Raw genomic sequence first — 18,714 nt, 5'->3', positions numbered from 1 at the left:
CGCCTAAGACCATTGGAAAACACATATATAATTACATATTGTTTTTGTGATTAATCACTATGCTTTAATTATGTTCAATTTGTAACAATGAAAATACATCCTGCATATCAGATATTTACATTACGATTCATAACAGTAGCAAAATTACAGTTATGAAGTAGCAACGAAAATAATTTTATGGTTGGGGGTCACCACAACATGAGGAACTGTATTAAAGGGTTGTGGCATTAGGAAAGTTGAGAACCACTGACATAGAGCATTTCCATCATTTCAGAAATAATGAATTAATTCATCTTCCCTGCCAGTCCATTATCCCTATCCCAAACTTAGCCACTTTCTGCTTGCTATTACCATAGGTTGTTGCACATTTCGGGGCTTTATATAAATGAAATCACACAGTGTTTGACTTCCTTTGGTCAAGTTAATGCTTTTGAGATTAATTCATATTGGTGCTTATATCAGTAGTTTATTCCTTTTTCATTGCTTTTTCATTGCTAAGTATGAATAGATCATACTTTGTTAGTTTTTGACTATTTTGTACAAGGACTTTTTGTGTGAGTGTGAGTGTGAGTGTGAGTGTGTGTGTGTGTGTGTGTGTGTGTAGCCTGCCTCAGAGCTTGAGTTAAGCTAGGGACATTCCTGTACATATGATTTTTTTGTTTTGTTTTGTTAATCCTCACCTGAGGATATTTTTCCATTGATTTTTAGAGAGAGTGGAAAGGAGGGGGAGAGACAGAAACGTTGATGTGAGATAGACACATCTATTGGTTACCTCTCACACTTGCCCCTACTGGGTCAGGGATCAAGCCTGCAACCAAGGTATGTGCCCTTGACTGGAATCAAATCCGGAACCCTCAGTGGATAGGGCCAATGCTGACCCCAATGCCCTATCCACCGAGTCAAACTGGCTAGGGCTGTACATATGTTTTTGTGAACATTTTACAATTTCTTTTGAGTAATAAACATCCAGGAATAGAGTCATTGTGTCACAAGGTAGATGTAAATTTAGCTTTAAAGAACTTGTCTAAGAGAGTTTTTCAAAGTGATTGTGCCATTTTATACTTCCATTAGAAATTTATCAGAGTTCTAAGTTAAACATAACTTGGTCTTAAGTTAAACATATTTTAAATTGAATCTCTAATTTTTAGAAACTGTATTATCATCAATATCCTATTATGGGATAAAAAATAATTAATGTAAGAATTTAAAATCTTTAGGTGAATAGGAAATTGATGGTATACACAGAGTAGCTATTTGATTTGTAATAATTTGGATGCCTTTATGGGAATTATATTTTTAAGGCCAACCAGTTACAGCTAATCAATTAATGAAGATTTGTTTTCAGTATTTCATAAATGGAAACTGCAAAAGAAACATTTGAAAAAGTAATTCACTTTGCTGAAATTTTGAAATCAGGATTGGTTAGGGAAATGTTTAATGCTATAAGATTCCAGTTAAGTGAATGAGCTTGAGAAATTTGTTGTAGGTTTGGTCCTGAGGGAGATTATGAAAATCTCTGATGAGGATCATGGATCAGAAGTTTTTCAGAAGTTTCCCCATGATTATGTGCTATTTCAAGGACACTCACTCTGAATGTTTTCTTGACCCCCAGTGGCTCAGTAGAGACCACAAAGGCTCTAGTTTTTTCACAACTAGAGAGCTTCTCTGCAGAAGAAAGGAAAAAAAAATGTTACCCACAAAAGTCTTCATATGAATGTTCTCTAGGTGGTGATCAAAGTTGATCCCAGGGACAGCAGCATAAGATTCCTGAGAGTTTATTAGAAATGCAAATTGTCAGTCTTCCTTCATGACCTACTGAATTAGAGACTCTGGGAGTGAGGCCCAGCTGTCTCTATCTTAGTAGTTCTCCTGATAATTCTGACTCATACTACATTTTGAGAACCACTGCTTAAGGTCAGTTGCTTATCTACATTTACTTTATTTTATTACAAGAGGCCTGGGGTCCCGGATTGCGAGAGGGTGCAAGCCAGGCTAGGGACCCTACTGGTGCATGATCAGGGCTGGGGAGGGACCACGGGAGGGCTCCAGGGTGTGTCTGGCCCATCTTGCCCAGTCCTAATCGGCTGGACCCCAGCAGCAAGGTAACCTACTGGTCGGAGTGTCTATTCCTGGTGGTCAGTGTGCATCATACCTACCAGTTGAATGGTCAAATGATCGAACAGTCGCTTAGGCTTTTATATATATAGACTAGAGACCCGGTGCCTGAAATTTGTGGCTGGGTAGGGTCCCTAGACCTGGCCAGTGATCAGGGCCAATCTGTGGGGATGCTTTTAACCCATGGTTTTCTTTGAGTTGTCCTCTGGTTTGAATCAGTATCTTGCAGCTGACCATATTCTGGTTTTTGCTTTTTTTGGGGTAGGGTGTGGTGGAAGGGAGCTCTGACTGGTCTGATATTGATTCAATTGCTGTCTATATGCAGCCAGCTCTTCTTTACCTGTGTGAGCTAATCTCTCAGGTCTGCTTCACAGTGAAGTAAATGCCAAACTTCCACTTGTTTGGAATGATATGAAAAGAAATGGAGCATTGTGATTCAGGTATCTGAGGTGCCTCATGGAAGACATGTCTGTATTGACAATCAAATGGATCTATAAAAGAAGGTGCTTTAATTTCAAAGACCAGAGTAGCTTGATAATTTCTAAGTAGTAGCAATAGGAGAACTTTTGGTGTCCTATATAATAAAAGGGTAATATGCAAATCGACTGAATGGCGAAACGACCGGTTGCTATGATGTGCACTGACCACCAGGGGGCAGATGCTCAATGCAGAAGCTGCTCCCTGGTTGTCAGTGTACTCCCAAAGGGGGAGCGCCGCTCAGCCAGAAGCTGGGCTCATGGCTCACAGCTGGGGGGAGCTTCTCCCGCTTCTGTGGCAGCTAAGGATGGCTGTCAGCCGGACATCCCCCAAGGGCTGTCGGACTATGAGAGAGTGCAGACCGGGCTGAGGGGATCCCCCAACCTGGTCTGCGCCCTCATGGTCCAGGCCTCTAGTCTGTAAATAATCATTTAATGGACTTTTTTCTTACAGTCTTTCTTCTTGAATTTCCAACATACACTTGGAAATAGTTAAAATCTTTGGGACTAAAGATACGGCTGTTTACATTTTTTTCTTTTTTTTTTTTTTTCTATTCTGGGCCAGCTTTAGCTCTGCGTTCTCGCTGCTGCAAACATTGATACAATGTTGCGGTCAGGCTGGCTGAAGCCCGGCTGACTGAAAGCCCGTTTCTGGGGTTTTGTTTAGCTTCTATACTTGCAACATAGTTGCTTAGAGTTGCAGCTGGAGGGCATAAGTGAAACAAATTCTTCCAGTGGTCTAGTTTCATGCCAAGACCTGTGCTATTCTCCCACAATTAAAATGATTTACTTTTTAATTGAATGAAAATATATACTACCAGTAGCTCTTCATTAAGGTAGTATATCCCTTATATTACAGTGTATAGGCATAGGATTAATTCGCTTCTTCGAGAGTTATAAAAACTATACATGCCACAAGTCCAGTGCAGTCACAGATGGGGTTTGGGAATGTCTGCTCCATGCTGCTTTTTGGGGCCTAGTCACATGTCCCCATCTAGAAGCAAAGGTAGCTGAGAAACGTAGCCTTCCTACATTTTGGGGAGAGGGATAAAACTGGCGAATGGACAGTACTGCCCATTGCAGCTGTTCCAGACCTCTCTGACTCTCTCATTTTTGGACCTGGTCTCCATATAATGTTCTATATTCAAACATCTGTGCTGTGGTGACTCACAGGTCTGGTCTACAACACATTGAAATAACTTCTTTTAGTTCAGCCATTAACTTTATAAACTATAAAGATGAAGTGAAAATAGGTAATGCAGCTATTTTCTTCTACTTATTTTGAATATATCATAGATATAAAATTTATCTTCTAAATTTAGACAGACTATAGCTTATATTTCTGGATTATTTATGTTTATGGCATTTAAATACAAATAAACTTAAAAATGGCAGCGGGATGCTTAGTAAAGCTAGATAAGGAAGACAGTGTCAAAATGTACAAAATAGTTATGATTCAAAAAGAGTGAGTCAGTGAGACATTATGAGATATAGGCATCTTGTGGAGAAGCTGTTCTTGCATGTCTTGAACTCTTTGGTTATTTAATTGAATGATTGATGACACCTGTGATATCGAAGTAACCATGGTTTTTATCCATGGTTATTCTAGAAAGAAAAAAAGTAAGACTAAAAGCCTCTTGCTGCTTTATTTCCAGAATTTAAATTATCCTTTCAGGCAAAAATAGGTCATAATGATGCTGATTCCTTTTTTCTTATTAGCAGATACACTAATTATGTATAAATTGTAGATGACTTTGAAGGTATTTTTGCCCAATAGCAGTATACACAAAAGCGAGGAATTAGTATTTCACATTTAAATTTGTTTTGGTTGGCATCATTAAGCTGATTATTTTTATGCAGGCTGGTACATTAATAGTAGGTGCACTCATGATGAGAATTGTTTGATCCAGTAATGAGAGGGAATTTAGTTTCTGTTATATTTTTTAATTAGTTTCTAAATTGAAATAATACTTTTACAGATTTTAAACAGCCAAGTAATATATCTTGTAACAAATGCATGCTTCTTCCTCATAGGCAAGCCTTTTCAATTCTTTTAGTAAATTATTATCATATTTGTAAATAATATGCTTAAACTGCTTGTTAACATTTTATCTTCCTATTAGTTATTTTGTCTCACCTTTTCCCCAGCGGCTGCTATCCTTGCCTCAACATATGCAAATTTTCTCTAATATCTTTCTAGAGTTACAGTGTAAATTTTTCAGACCATTATTTAGTGTTTACATTGCTGTTACAATAACAGTATGATTCACAACAAAATAAATAAATAAATAAAGCATTTTTTCATCTCCCCTTTGGTATGCAATTGTTTTCTCTGAATACAATGCATTTTTCTCTGTTTTTATTTGCTTAATTTCACATGGTTCCTAATTTCCTTAAGATGATTTATTTTCATTATGTTTGGACACATCAAGTAGCCAGTCAGCTCTTTTCCTCATCTTCATCCCTATGCCCTCAGTCTAATAACATGATTAAGAACATAGGTTCTGGATCCTGATTGCCTGAATTTGAAAGACTGCTCTATTAGTTACTAGCTAGGTGACTTTGGCAAGCAACTTAACCTTTTTATGCTTTAGTTTTCACCCCTGTACCACCAGGACAATGACAATACTTAGCTCATCAAATTGATTTAAAGATGAAATGGATGAATGAGTAGATTTAAAGGCACTGAGTATCCAACCTGGCACAGAGAAATTTCTTAATGCCTTTGGTGCTTGAGGTGACTGTTCTTTCCAGGGATAAATTAGTTCTATCATTAATCTTTGATAGGTAATTAAAGCAAATCTTGTCACACACCAGTTCTTTTATCTATATACTAGAGGCCCGGTGCATGAAATTCATGTACTCGTGGGGGGGTCCCCCAGCCTGGCCTGTGCCCTCTCACAGTGCGGGAGCCCTGCGATGGATTGCCCCAAAGAGGTAGGCTGGAGCTGGGGGTCCTACCTCCGCACCGCGGTGGAGCCGCGGGCCCTGCCTCCGTGCGCGTATGCAACGTCAAGTCCCAGCCCACCAGCGCTCGCACGCAGCCCCACCCACCCACTCGCGCCCACTGTGCACACAGCCTCCTGGGGATCGCTCATTGTGGCGTGAGGGCGTCACAGCTTGAGGGCGTGACAACCACATACACTTTTATTAACACATTAAGTGCCCAGTCAGTCACAGGTGACTGACACTATACTTTCTGTCTGGAAGACAAAACAGGCTGGGTGCTTAACTTGTTAATAGGACTAGTGCCCTGGTGTATAGATTTGTGCACATTGAAAGGAAATTAATTATAAGGTAGCCAGCAGAGTGGGACTGGGTGAGACGGGCTGGACATGCCCTGGATCCAACCTCCCATGGTCCCTCCCCGGTCGGCTGCACCTGGGGTGGCGCTGCAGCTCAAAGGGTGTCTGAAGAGTGAGCAGGGTCCCTCTGGCAGGTAGGGTCCCTTGGCCTGGTCTGCAGGGATCGGCCAAAACCGGCTCTCTGACATCCCCCGAGGGGTCCCAGATTGCGAGAGGGGGTTCTTGGGTGACGCACCCCAGAATTAGGCTCCCTCCTCTTTGGTTCCGAGGTGCATCACCTGAGAACCGCCGCTGCCAAGTCACCGCAGCTCAGCAGCTCCTGTGTTGAGCGTTTGCCCCCTGGTGGTCATTGCGCACCATAGCTTCTGGTTGGACGGTCGCTTAACCTTTTATATATATAGATGGAGTGAAAAGGTTTGCTAAATGTGAACTTGGATTCTTCAATATAAAGTAGTTTCATTGCACTATTGAGATAATTTAATATTTCTGTGGTACATCTACACAATGGAATACTACGCTGCTGTAAAAAGGAAGGAACTCCTACCATTTGCAACATCATGGATGGACCTGGAGAACATTATGCTAAGAGAAATAAGTCAGTCAGAGAAAGATAAACATATGACCTTACTCATTTGTGGAATATAATGAACAACATAAACTGATGAACAAAAACAGATCCAGAGAAAGAGAAGCATCGATCAGACTGTCAAACCTCAGAGGGAAGGCAGGGGAGGGTGGGGATGGGGGAGAGATCAACCAAAGGACTTGTATGCATGCATATAAGCCTAACTAATGGACACAGACACCAGGGGTTGAGGGCACAAGTCGGGGAAAGCAGTGGGGGGATAAGGACACATATGTAATACCTTAATCAATAAAGAAGAAAAACACACACAAAAAACACATGGTAGCAAGACAACAAGATGATTAAAAACAAAACAAAACTGAAACTCATAGACAGCAGTATGGTGGTTACCAGAGGGAACGGGGTTGAAGGGTAGTAAAGGGTTAATGGGGTCAAATATATGGTGATTTAACTTTGGGTGGTGGGCGCACAATACACAGGTCATGTATCATAGAAATGTACACTTGAAACCTACATAATCTTACTAACCAATGTCACCCCAATACATTTAATTAAAAGAAATAAAATAAAATGTTATTTTAAATAAAGAAAAGAAAAAGATATACACCTGAAAATATGATATTTTAATATTGTGGCGTAAACAATGTTATAATTAGAAATTAACAATGCCTTTTGTTTTTTAAACACACTTATTTTTCTTATAAAAGTCATATTCTATCAGCAAGCTATTGATGCTAAACAAGCCACCCCTAACATTTACTGGATTAAATCAACAACTTTTTTATATAGCTCACGTGCAGGCCTGCAGTTTAGGCTGAGCTCAGCTGGCCAGCTCAGATTTCATCTAGGCTCCTCATAGATCAGTGGTCAATTGCAGGTTATGTGGGTTGGATTTGTTGGTCTCAGCTGGGCTGTCTCAAATATCTGGGGCTGTGGCTGGTAAAACTGTAGCCTACTTGTCTCTAATCCTCCAGCAGGCTAGCTTGGTCTTGTTCACATGGTGGAAGCAGAGGTTTCATAGGGGCAAGTAGGAGCATCCAAGGTTCTTGAAGCATAGGCTAGAAACTAGCACGTGTCACTTGTTAATAGAGTGTTGGCCAAAGCAAGTCACAGGTCAGCCCAACTTCAAAGGATGGGCAAGTCGCATTGTGAAAGATTGTGGATACAAGGAAGGTTTAAAAGATTATGGCTATTTTTCAGTCTTTTATGTACGCTTGTTGAACTCTTGCAAAGCACAAAAGAGAAGACAAAAAGAGCTCATAAATCTATCCCCTATAGCTACTATTGACTTTTTGTTGTATATACTACCAGACTTTTATCTATATTTTTAAACATGTCATTACTGTCAATTTATTTGTTTTCATTTATTTGATTACAGACTTTTTACAGTTTATGTTTTTTTCATACTTGTCCTTTCACTTCTACGTTTACATTGTACATGTGTCTTCTTTCTTAACCTTGTTGAGTGGCATTTATTGTAAACCTAGAACAGGCAGGGAATGCAGATTATTATTCTATCTTGTGATGAAAAGGCCTGATCTAGTAGCAAGAAGAATCAGAAGGTTTTCAATTAACTTGAAGTGCAGAATTGCCTTTGAATTTGTTCATGTATCTTCTGTGATTGACCTGATAGACTGAAATATTTGTGGAATATGACACAGTAGAATTTTTGTGTGCTTCTGGCATATTCCTTATATTATTCACATGCACTTTCAGACTACTTAGGGGCATTAGTCTGATGTCTATTTTTGATCGTTGTCTTAATTTAACTGAATGCATTCTCAATGACTAAGTTTATACTACATGGAAAAGAGTGATTTATTTTTTGTTTTTAATAAAATTTAATGTCATGAATCATATGCACTCTTTGTAAAAACTTCAAGTATCATAGAACTATAAAATGAAAAGTCAAAGTTCCTTTTCTCTATTCTACTCCTGTCCCTAGACCTGTTCCCTGCATTTGCATTGATATACGTATGTGAATGTATAGAACACATTTACATATAAACTGAGTTATATAAAATCATACTGTAAACACTGTTTTGTAACTTGCTTTTCTTACCAATTCATTTTGGACATATTTTAATTCAGTGCACAAAGATTTAGCTAATTTTTAGCTCATACAATTTTGAGGGATGTACCATAATTTATCCTTTCCCCTATTATGGAATTTTGAATTGCTTCTAAATTCTGCCTATTCTAAACTATGTTGGAGTAAATATCCATGTTTTTATATATATATTTGGGCATGTGGAAGGAGAAAATTATAGATCACTGTTTCTTACAGTAAAACTATAAACCTATATATTTTAATTCCATCCTTGTTTCCTCCTGTTCTTTGATTAAACCCTGCACAATAAATGATTGATGAAGCCAAACACTGCAAGTCTCTAAATAGCAGTTAGTGAAAAACTGGAAGGATAGGGTATTATTGACGCAGTTACTAGGCAGAGACAAGACCCAATACGTAAGTATTTATAGTCCACAAGCTAAAAAGGAAAGCTGGAAATGTTTGTAACACATGCCACTTGGGAATACTAAGCATAAAAAGCCTTGCATTTTTATTTTCTTGTGTATCAGAATTTTGCCTGTTGTTGAATTTTGCAAACATTTTTTTTCCTGAATTTTGTCATAAAGTTCTTCACTAGTATGTTTAATAGAAGTCCACCTTGAAACAACTAGATCCCAACAATTTAATGCTGCCTTCTGAAAATGTCACAATTATATCTATGCCCATGTACTGGTTGTCATTGAGAACAGTGTTCAACCTATTTGTATAAATATAAGTATAAATACACAGACACACAAACATAGTTTTTAAAGTTTTTTCCCCCCTATTTTTTATCTTCACTGTAATGATTCTTCATTTCCAAAATCATGGCTATCTCCATTTATTCAGACTTCTTTATGTCCGTGAATAACTTGTGTAGATATTTCCATTAGGTTTGATACATTTGTTGTTAAGGTTATTACTAGATGTTTCATGTTGGTTTTTTTTTTTTGCTATTTATTTAGGATATTTTTTTTCTTACTGTTTTCTAAATGGTTATCACTGGTTTACAGAAAAGCTTTAAATTTATTTTTTATTTTTAAAAATCTTTATTGTTGAAAGTATTACATATGCCCCCGTTTACCCCCATTGACCCCTTCCCCAGGCCTTCACCACCCTCTTGTCTGTGTCTATGGGTTATGCATATATGCATACAAGTTCTTTGGTTGATCTCTTCCCACCCACAGCTTTTAATTTTGTATGTTAATAATGCACTTGGATATCTAATGCAATTCTCTAATAATATTTCAGTTAATTATTTTAGATGTTCTTATCCTCTATAGCTAGTGATAGTTATAATTCATTTTTTCCCCAAAAGTTGATGAGATATTTTAATTTTTTCCCTTTGTTAGGAATATCTCATCTTTTCTTAACTTGGACCCTGATCAGTAGTTTTTATCAAGTTAAGGAAATTATCTTTATTTTTAACTTAGTAGAAGGCTCTTTCCTCCCACCTCTCCCAAGGTGTTGAATTTTATCAAATTGTTTTTAGGTATCTGCTGAGATGATTTAATGATTTTTCTTCTTTGATCTCTTGATGAGGTGAATTTCATTAACATATTTTCTAATATCATAATGAGTAATTCTTTCATACCTGGGGTAAATTCTACTTGATCATGATGTTTTATTCTTTCAGCATTTTGCTGGATTCAATTAGAAGATTTTTAAAAGGACATTTATGTTCATAAATAAAATTGGACTATGGTTATCTCTTTACATGTATATGTGTTTATATATACAATTGGTCTATAGTTTATCCTTTCTTCACCATCCTGGTTAGGTATGAGACCCAGAATTATGCTATCATTTTGCTTGTTTTTTTAAAATATATTTTTATTGATTTCAGAGAAGAAGGGAGAGAAAGATAGAAACATCAATGATGAGAGAATCATTGATTGGCTGCCTCCCACTGGGGATCGAGCTCGAAACCCGGGAATTAACCATCATAGGTTGACGTTTAATCTCTGAGCCACACGGGCCAAGCTATGCTAGTCTTATAGAATGAACTGGGCTAATTTATTTTTTCTATGCTCTAGACCTGTTTGGGTAACTAAGAATTATCTGTTGATAAGTTTTTTGCTTATAAAATTGCCTGGTTCTGGTACCTTTTGGGAAAAATCTTTGACTTTCTTTTTAATATTTTTTGGTTGTTGATCTACAACCTATTATTGAGTAAATGTTGGTCGCTTATATCTTTGTATAATATCATATTTTTCCTGATTTGCAAATTTAGTCGTATAAAATTTTTTTCCATAGTATCATTTGATTAAATATGTTTACATATATAAAATATTTAATTGGTGCTTGATACATAATAAATGCTCAGTAAGTGTAAGTAGTGTATTTAACTGTTTCTATTATTTAAAAATCTTTAGTTATTTCTTTTAATAATCATAGCCTTCAGCATGAATCTTTATTCAGAATGTTAGGTCCTGAGCACAATTCAAAAGAGTGTTCTAATCCAGGAGAGATGAAGGAGTAAGGATTTTATAGAGCTTTAGCAAGAAAGGTCAGACAACATTCAGCCAGCTTCAGGAATAGTCGATTTTCAGAAGAGGGAAGAATAGTATCTGTTGGTTGTGCAATTCAGATTCAGGAAAGAGAGGAGGAAAAGTTGCTGGTCTATGGTAGGATGAGGGCCATTGTGGGGTATTTTTAGTCTATCAGGGACTCTTACAAACATTATTTAAGATTTACAGCATAGTCTAGCATATTCAGGTGTGCATTGTGTCATAAGTCAAGCCAGTCTTCTTTTTGATTACAGGCAGTTCCTAATGTTTTTCCTCAAGATGTGTACAAATTAGATGTCTGAAAGTCAACGATCGATTGACTTATATTTAATAAACAGAGTTCTAAGTCTAGACCTAATATACCTAATTATGCTGTCTACCCTTGTTTCCAGTATTTACCATGAGCTAAGTAGTATCAAAGTTTAACACTTAATTATTCTTATTTATTGAAAGTTAATTTTATCTTCTAATTAGACAGTGATGTCAGTATGATCTAATCTAATAAAAGACAAACATGCAATTGACCGTACCTTTGCTCCACCTTAAGCCACGCCCACCAGCCAATCAGAGCGACTATATGCAAATTAACCCAACCAAGATGGCGGCCGGCAGCCATGGAGCTGAAGCGAACAGGAGGCTTGGTTTCTCCAGTGATGGAGGAAGCCAAGCTTCCCGGCCAGCTCTGAGCTCCACTCAAAGCAACAAAGTTTCAATTATAGAAGATAAATAAACCCCAGATACCTGCTTTCAGCCGGCCGTGGCCACGGAGCTGGAGTGAGCAGGAGCTGGCTCTGAGCTCCACTGAAGGCAACAAAGTTTCAATTATAGAAGGTAAATAAATCCCAGAATAAAAAAGAAAAAAGAAAAAAAGGAGAGGCTGGGAGCTTCCGTCGCCGGGGGGCTTGGCCAGCCTGAAAACGGCCCTCAGCCCCTCACCCAGACTGGCCAGGCACCCCAGTGGGGACCCCCCCACCCTAAAGGGGGTGTGGCCAGCCTGAAAACAGCCATCAGCCCCTCACCCAGGCTGGCCAAACCTCCATGGGGTGAGGGTCCTCACTTGGGAGGGCTTGACCAGCCTGCAAACAGCCATCAGCCCCTCACCCAGTCTGGCCAGGCACCCCAGTGCGGACCCCCACCCTGATCCGGGACACCCTTCAGGGCAAACCAGCCGCCCCCACCTGTGCACAAGGCCTCTATCCTATATTATAAAAGGGTAATATGCAAACTGACCCTAACAGCAGAAAGACTGGGAATGACTGGTCACTATGATGCACACTGACCACCACAGGGCAGATGCTCAATGCGGGAGCTGCCCCCTGGTGGTCATTGCGCTCCCACAGGGGGAGCTCTGCTCAGCCACAAGCCAGGCTGCCGGCTGCCAGTACAGTGGTGGTGGTAGGAGCTTCTCCCGCCTCCTCAGCAGCACTAAGGATGTCCGACTGCAGCTTAGGCCTACTCCCCGCTGGCAAGTGGACATCCCCCGAGGGCTGCCGGGCTGCCAGAGGGATGTCTGACTGCCATTTTAGGCCCAATCCCCCAGGGAGCGGGCCTAATCCAGCAGGTGGACATCCTCCAAGGGGTCCCAGACTGCAAGAGGGCACAGGCCGGGCTGACACCGAGTGCACAAATTTTTGTGCACCGGGCCTCTATTAACTATTATAATGACAGATATAGACATATATATATATATATATATAATATTGTTAACAGTATGTTGACACAATTTTTCTAAAATAGACTGTCAATCTTTTTTTTTAACCCTCACCTGAGGATATTTTTCCATTGATTTTTAGAGAGAGTGGGAAGGAGGGGCAGAGACAGAGAGAGTGAAACATCAATGTGAGAAAGACACATTGATTGGTTGCCTCCTGCACTCGCCCAGTCTAGGGCCAGGTATTGAGCCTGCACTGAGGTACGTACCCTTGACTGGAATCGAACCCATGATTCTTCAGTCTGCAGGCTGACTCTCTGTCCAATGAGCCAAACTGTCTAGGTCTAGACTGTCAATCTTTGAATTTTCAGTAATTTGAGGCAAAGAGATGAGGGGAGGATTGAGTACAGCTATATTTGAGGAATAATTTAAAAGTAATTACTAGAAGAAATTGCACTTAGTTTTATTGTTTATATACTTTTTTTCATATATTTTTATTGATTTCAGAGAGGAAGGGAGAGGGAGAGAGAATAGAAACATCAATGATGAGAGAGAATCATTGATCGAATGCTACCTATACACACCCAATTGGGGATTGAGCCTGCAACCCAGGCATGTGCCTTTGACTAGAATTGAACCCGGGACTCTTGAGTCCACACGCCAACGCTCTATCCACTGAGCCAAACCAGCTAGGGCTGTTTGTATACTTTTAAACATCAGTGTTAAAAGTAATTTTTGGTATAGAAGTGAGAATTATAAAAAAGTTATGACCATGATTAATAACCTCAAATCTGAAAGGAGATTATTCAGAAAAATAACAACTAATATAGGTTAAATATTAGTTTTATACAGCAAATGGTAATAGGAGTCAGAATAATTGTTTCTAGAATGAAAACTTTCTTTTAGAGTCTTAATGACTGTACCATTGAATTATTTTAACTCATGAAGCTGGTCGTCTAAGGATGGAAAGATATCTACATCAATTAACTTAATATGTTCTCATTTTGTCCCTATGGTGTGGCAGATAGACACATGCTGCTTTCACAGTTTACAGGTGAGATACTGGGGCACAAAAGCAATATAATGCTTTGTCAGAGATCATCAAGTTAACTAGATACAGAGATACAGAGGCAGAGACAGGACTGGGCTCTCCCACTGCACTGTAAATTCTGATGAGTAAGATAGGCTTTCTCAGGTATGGAGACTTGGACTGTGCTGTTCATAATCATGCAGCATGAAGTAATGTATATTTTAGAAATATACTCTCTTTAAAAAGAACATTTATGTTTGATCACCGCATCATGTATAATGCAACATGAATAAAGCCCTACCGAGTTTCACATTCATCAACATTAATGGTAGATTAGTGCCAGGGCAGAAAAATGACCCTATTATCTCTGTAATGGTAAGATTGTGCCTCACAAGGGAACTTACAGCATTAAGAAGGAATTGTTCTCTTGCAGATGCTTTCTACATGAGTTGTTAATACATGAAATCAGAAGGAATTGGAAAGTTTTTTTAGGAACTTGGGAGTATTGAGCTTTACTTGAAACATCATGCAAATCTGTCTTTACATGTGTTTGTAGATGTGTGCACACACACATACACACACACAATTTCACACCGCCTTGTCTTTATATACGTCTTTTGTTTCTACATGGAATACCTTTTTTATTTTCTCTTTATCTCTAAGACCCCTATTGCTTGTGCCCTCCTTGGTGGCAAAGCCTCCTTGATCCTTTTAACCAGGTTGTTGCTTCCCTCTGTATTCCTAGAGCCGTGTGTCTTTACTACTATATCTCATGTTCTTGTTTGTTTCCTGATCATCTCTTTCCATCCTGTTTACTCCCCGTTGAGTGTGTGTTTGTCAAGGACAGGGACTGCCTCTTACAATTTCATAGTCTAGCATCTTGCATTATGTCTGCATATATTGGTTATGCAATAACTATTAAATGAATAAATGTATATAATAGCATTTATATTTATACACTCTCCCTTATTTTAAAAATGTGTTTAAGATGTCAAAAGCAATACAATAATTTAGAAGAAAATAGAAGGAAAAGGGAGGAGGATGGTAAATAAAATGGGACTAGGCATGAACTAACTAATGCCATGAGTATATAAGTATATAACTAATATGAATATAAGTGCATTTGCAGTTACAGAGGGAGCATATATATGGAACTTACAAAATACGTGGAAAGCTATCTTGTCTGATAGTTGAGCAAAAAATTGCATCTCTTTTATTTTGGCCTTGGAAAGAATTTTTATTAGAGAGAGAGACAGAGACATCATTTTGTTGTCCCACTTAGTTATGCATTCATTGGTTGATTCTTTGTGTGTAGCCTGACTGGGGATACCGCTACAACTGGTATATTGGGATGGTGCTCTAATCAGCCGAGCTACCTGGCCAGTGCTCAATTTCTTATTTTCTAAGTTACATTTTTGTCAACATATACTTGATGCTGAAGGATTTCTCTGTGGACCACTCGTTAGCTCATGGATCAAAATATAATCAGTATGTGGTAAAAAGGAGAGGTCTCTGTATCACTGCTGTGAAGACAGGAATCTGTAATATGATTGTATGGGGTGCTCCTCACTTCCTGAAGTTTTATGCTCTAACTCCTCTTACCTGCTCTCTTTCAAAAAGCACATTGCCATAGGATAGGAATGCAAGAAGGTTGATTTGAAATAGTAACTTTCTTTTAGAATGAACATCTTTTAAATTAATGTAACTAAAAAGTTCCTGTGAATTATAGCTTGCTCTCTAGGTTGCCTGTTTGTGAAGTTTTAAATAAATGAACACATTAAAATTCTCTCCTCTCAGGATTAAATGTATGCAAAATTTAAGAGATTTTTGGGTTGTTTTTTTATAGAAGATTCTTCTTAAATCTAATTCTCTGCATGATATTTTCTTGATGGAGGATTAAACTTTGCTTGCCATTTTGTTCCTTAATTAATTGATAAAGTAATGAGGTCTTACTATTTTGGGTAACTTGATACTTTGAAACAGTCTGTTATTGGAACTTTCCAAAGGAGGTGCGCACACAACTTTTTCGGTGTGCCAGCCTTTAGAGTTGTGTGTTTCAGGGATTTGCTAATCACCAGCTGGCGAATGATTTATAAGGCAGGAAAGACAGGAACTCCTGAATGGTGGCCACTGACTCACCAGTAAGACAGGGTGTGTACTGGCTTCAAGCCTTGTCCATTGGCTTGCAGATCTTGCTGCTGGGAGAGACTTGATGTTGTCAAAGAGCCTGTGTGCTACCTTTGGCATCTTTGCCAGATGTCACCGTGTTGTTCTTGACCCTCACGTTGATTTAGCCACTGAGAACTCCATGTGGAATTTACTACAGTTGAATATATCTGTCTTCCTGTTTGTCTCTTCTTTTGTCTGTCTATTCATCCAGTCATCCACGCATTCATTATCCAGCCATCCATATAGCCATCGGTCTATCCATCCATCTAATATGGTATTTAAGCTGTCAATGTATGGGCTGGAAGTATGGGCTGGAATTAACCTCTGAAAGCATTGCTTAGAATTGAGGTTGGCAAACCTTTCCTGTAAAGGGATAGGCAGTAATATTTTAGGCTTGCAGACCATGCCATCTCTTGCAACTGCTCAGCTCTGCTGTTGTAGGGCAAACAGCCATAGACAATATGTAAATAAATGTGTATGGCTGTGTTTTATTGGAAAACATTGTTTACAAAAAATTACATGCTATGGGATGCCCGCCCCTGGTGTAGAGAGTGGAAGTATCTGACTCAGCATAATTTGTGTGCTATACAAAAATTTTAAAATATGCCTTTAATGCTTATACTTTTCTAATATAGCTTATCTCATAGGATGGTTAGCTTAACTGTCATCTATTTTGAGGTTTACCTACAAAAGTAGTTTTATAGGTTTTACCATTTTGTTATTTTATTTAAACACTAGAGGCCCGGTGCACGGATTCGTGTACCAGCGGGGTCCCTCGGCGTGGCCTGTGGGGATAGGGCCCAAACCAGCAGTCCAAAGCCGCCTACCGCTCCTGCTCATCCTGGCCCCACTGCGCCTGCCGCCGCCACTTGGTAGGCTTGCTGCCGCTCTGCTACAGTCTCTGCGTGCCTGTCCTGGGTGATACTTGTACACCCATGACCGACAAGTGGCCGCGGGCTTGCGCCCAGTCAGTCCCAATGCCAGTCCTGATCTAGATAGGGGAGAGGTGTGCAGGGGGAGTGTTCGTGGGAGAGGCTCGCGCCGCCACAGTGGTGCTCGCCAGCCATGAGCCCGGCATCTGGCACCCATCGGTCAGCTGAGCGGCACTCCCGCTGTGGGAGCGCCCTGACCACCAGTTGGCCAGTCGAATGGTCACTTAGGCTTTTATATATATAGACTAGGGGCCTAGTGCATGAATTCGTGCACCTTGAAAGGAACTGTGGGCCATGAGGTTGTGGTGGGCACAGGGGTAGGTCTTGACCCATCCTTTGCGCCTCTGCCTGACCCTTCCTGTCACGGCCCCTGGTCCCCTATCTGCCAGCAGCTCCGCTCCCGCCGCCACTGCCGCCACTCCCACATGCTGATGGTGCTGGCCCCGCTCGCACCCGCTGACAGCGTGGAGTGATTGGGGCCGGTGCCAGCAGCAGTGGGGCTGGTGCTGTCAGCGGGTGTGAGTGGCGGCTGCTGCCCTGATCACCCCTCTGGAGCAGGGGGAGGTGGAGAAGCCCTCAGGGGTGATTGGGGCTGGCAGCTACCGCACGCACCCGCTGATGGTGCCTAGTGATTGGGGCCGGTGTCAGGTGCCGGCAGCGGGTGCGAGTGGCAGCTCCACGCTGGCTGTGGGTGCAAGCGGGGCCGGCACCAGCAGCAGGAGTGAATGCTGGGCGGGACCACGATGCGCGGGTGCAAAGAATTTTCAGTAACCACCAGAGGCTCGTCCCAATGGCAGCGACTCTTGCCCCTGCCTTGGTCTGGTGCCCCCGCTCACCTGCTCCACCTTCCTGCCGCAGCCAACGCCTGCCATGTTCCACACTCTGCCATCTGTTGCCGATGTTTGCCATGTTCTGTGTGTCCCCTGGTGGTCAGTGCACATCATAGCGACCGGTTGTCTGGTTGTTTGGTTGTTCCCCCTTTTGGTCTATTTGCATATTAGCCTTTTATTATATAGGATATTGGTGATTGAAAAAATATGGTCTCTCTCTAGCATTGGTTATAGAAATGTCATTGGATTGAAAATATACAAAAATACAAGGAATAAAATTTTCTGCCACATCACTGATAACAGCACAATTGAATTGGATAGGTTTTACTTATAAATATGATTTTAAAAAAAACCTTTATTTTTGACCTGAAAACATGGTCAAGTTATATTGCTAAGTGGGGAAAAAAGGGAGATTATAGAAGGGTTCTTAACGTGTAGAAGAGTTCTTAACGGCATGTACGATGTGATTCTGTGAAAAGAAAAACATTACATATGTCTTTATATGTGCCTGAGAACCTGGCTTAGAGGCTGTATATGTATCTAGAAGCAATGCCCCCGATTCCACTGCATAATTGGCTCTGCAAATATTCCCCAGCAATTGTCAGTGGGCATGGAACTGCAGTCTGAATCATGAATACCTCTGAGCCTGGATAACAGGTCTGCCTCCACTGTTACTAGTACTCTGGAATAGATTCTGGACACTTGCTGTTCCTGTGTGTTATCAGTTTCCAATTCAGAGTTTGGCATGGGTGCATTTGATTGGCAGAGCCCGTTTTGTGCCCTAGCCACAAGAGAAGCTGAGAAACTGAATACATGGACTTCACTTTTGTCGTGGAGAAAGGGTCCTACCTCATAAGATGGGGCATTTCCCAAATTGTAGCAATAGGATTAAGAAACCTGAATGCCACAGAGAAAAAGCTGTCCACTGCAGACATCCAGGAAATTGTTGGCATTGATTACTTTTACCCAATGGATTTGGAAGGGCTAATTGGGTTGCAGAGAGAACTTTTTACTTTATTCTGTAGTGCTCCTTGAATGAAAAAAAATTATGTAGCAATGA

The 18,714-nt window shown here is 40.2% G+C and overlaps 1 protein-coding gene across 4 annotated transcripts in view; it reads left to right on the top strand.

Annotated features, from left to right (window-relative positions):
• Nucleotides 1–18,714, top strand: part of BCKDHB (branched chain keto acid dehydrogenase E1 subunit beta) — a 204,026-nt gene that overhangs the window by 55,274 nt on the left and 130,038 nt on the right. The window lies entirely within an intron of this gene.

This window comes from Myotis lucifugus, unplaced genomic scaffold, assembly GCF_000147115.1.
Source record: "Myotis lucifugus unplaced genomic scaffold, Myoluc2.0 scaffold_71, whole genome shotgun sequence".
Classification (NCBI taxonomy): Eukaryota; Metazoa; Chordata; class Mammalia; order Chiroptera; family Vespertilionidae; genus Myotis; species Myotis lucifugus.
Note: the sequence above shows the minus strand (reverse complement) of the source record. Positions and strands in the feature narration are given on the sequence as shown.